The following is a 2,590-nucleotide window of genomic DNA, read 5'->3' on the forward strand; positions in this document are numbered from 1 at the left end:
TGATGTTCAAGCTGGTTTTAGAAAAGGCAGAGGAACCAGAGATCAAATTGCCAACATCCGCTAGATCATGGAAAAAGCAAGAGAGTTCCAGAAAAAACATCTATTTCTGCTTTATTGACTATGCCAAAGCCTTTGACTGTGTGGATCACAATAAACTGTGGAAAATTCTGAAAGAGATGGGAATATCAGACCACCTGACCTGCCTCTTGAGAAATCTGTATGCAGGTCAGGAAGCAACAGTTAGAACTGGACATGGAACAACAGACTGATTCCAAATAGGAAAAGGAGTACGTCAAGGCTGTATATTATCACCCTGCTTATTTAACTTATATGCAGAGTACATCATGAGAAACGCTGGGCTGGAAGAAACACTAGCTAGAATCAAGATTGCCGGGAGAAATATCAATAACCTCAGATATGCAGATAACACCACCCTATGGCAGAAAGTGAAGAGGAACTCAAAAGCCTCTTGATGAAAGTGAAAGAGGAGAGTGAAAAAGTTGGCTTAAAGCTCAACATTCAGAAAACAAAGATCATGGCATCCGGTTCCACCACTTCATGGGAAATAGATGAGGAAACAGTGGAAACAGTGTCAGACTTTATTTTTCTGGGCTCCAAAATCACAGCAGATTGTGACTGCAGCCATGAAATTAAAAGATGCTTACTCCTTGGAAGGAAAGTTATGACCAACCTAGATAGCATATTCAAAAGCAGAAACATTACTTTGCCACCAAAGTTCTGTCTAGTCAAGGCTATGGTTTTTCCTGTGGTCATGTATGGATGTGAGAGTTGGACTGTGAAGAAGGCTGAGCGCCAAAGAATTGATGCTTTTGAACTGTGGTGTTGGAGAAGACTCTTGAGAGTCCCTTGGACTGCAAGGAGATCCAACCAGTCCATTCTGAAGGAGATCCGCCCTGGGATTTCTTTGGAGGGAATGATGCTGAAGCTGAAACTCCGGTACTTTGGCCATCTCATGCAAAGAGTTGACTCATTGGAAAAGACTCTGATGCTGGGAGGGATTGGGGGCAGGAGGAGAACGGGACGACAGAGGATGAGATGGCTGGATGGCATCACTGACTCGATGGATGTGAGTCTGAGTGAACTCCGGGAGTTGGTGATGGACAGGGAGGCCTGGCATGCTGGGATTCATGGGGTCGCAAAGAGTCGGACACGACTGAGTGACTGAAATGAACCGAACTGAAGAGTTCCCAGGATCACTTCCAAGTCCATCTCATTGGCCTGTACTTAGTCTCAGTGCTACAACCACTGTGACACAGGCAGAGAAATGTCACCTTGGGCATCCATGGGCCTAGCTGTCACTCAGGGGTGCTCTTATTAAAAACAAGTCAGCTGCAGAGAGTTGGACAAGTTGGGTTGTGGCATCAAGGAGAAAGGGGAGCATTGTTCTGGAAGTCAACTACCAACCACCTTTTAGAAACTTGTTTATACAGAAAGATGAGGGCTCCTTCCTGCCCCAACCTTCAGCTCTCTGACCGAAAATTCTCTTGAGGAGCAATATATGGTCCAGCTTGTTTTGCTTAGTTTTATTTTTCTGTGTGCTGTTGAGCTGATGTGGTTTGGAAACAGAATTGGTGGATGAGGAGGGTGACTAGAATAAGCATGACTGGGGAAGCTGAAGAATTAGAGTGGAGAGAAGAGAAGGAGGCAGCTGGTCTGGGCAGAAGAAAGCTGAAGAAAACATAGGGTTAAGCAGTTGTTCTTAGGGATTTTTTGGTTTTGTTTTGGAAATTGTACTGTACAAACTACTGAAAGTAATTGTGTTAGTTACTCAGTCGTGTCCCACTCTTTATGACCTCAGTAGACGGTAGCCCACCAGACTCCTCTGTCCATGGGATTTCTCAGGCAAGAATACTGGAGTGGGTAGCCATTCCCTTTTCCAGGGTGTCTTCCCAACCCGGGGATCAAACCCTGCATTGCAGGCAGATTCTTTACCAACCGTTAATGCTATATTATTCTTTTCTTCATTTGCCCTGAGAACATAAATATCAATGGTCCTTTTTGGATTTTTAAAACAAATATTAATTTATTTATTTGGCTGTGTGGAGTCTTAGTTTCGGCACATGGGATCTTTAGTTGCGCCATGTGGGACCTAGTTCCCTGACCAGGGATCGAACTTGGGCCCCCTGCATTTGGAGTGCAGAGTCTTAGCCACTGAACCACCAGGGAAGTCCCTGGATTTTTTTTTTTTTTAAACTACTGTTTATTGTTTAGGGAGAATTTTACAACATGTGAAATTGGCTTTTGGGAGGGTGGGTGTGGCTGAAAGGAATTAAGTCACAATCATATAGAATAAATATACAAACATTTAAGTCAAAGAATCTCTGTACCAGCAGCCTTTTGAGGACTCTTAAGTTTTCCTTAAACTATAATTAACCAAAAGGAAAGGTGCTATCCTGTTTTATGTACTTTTATAATATACTTCCCAGCAACTATGAAGCTGGTCTTATTTTATCCTATTTTATGGATGAGAAAACTAAAGCTTCACGATGAAGTAATTAGACCAGTATTTCACAGCCAATAAATAGCAGAGCAAGAATTTTAACCGAAGAACTGTCTAACTCCAAGGCTT

At 43.0% G+C, this 2,590-nt stretch overlaps 1 non-coding gene across 1 annotated transcript; it reads right to left on the reverse strand.

The window, feature by feature from the left end:
* Positions 1-2,114: 2,114 nt before the first annotated feature.
* TRNAW-CCA (transfer RNA tryptophan (anticodon CCA)) lies at positions 2,115-2,187 on the reverse strand. The gene has a single exon. It is a non-coding gene; the product is annotated as a tRNA-Trp (tRNA).
* Between the last annotated feature and the right edge of the window lie 403 nt (positions 2,188-2,590).

This window comes from Bos grunniens, chromosome 24 (assembly GCF_055505025.1).
Source record: "Bos grunniens cultivar Pamir isolate PY7600 chromosome 24, Bosgru_T2T1.0, whole genome shotgun sequence".
Lineage (NCBI taxonomy): Eukaryota > Metazoa > Chordata > Mammalia > Artiodactyla > Bovidae > Bos > Bos grunniens.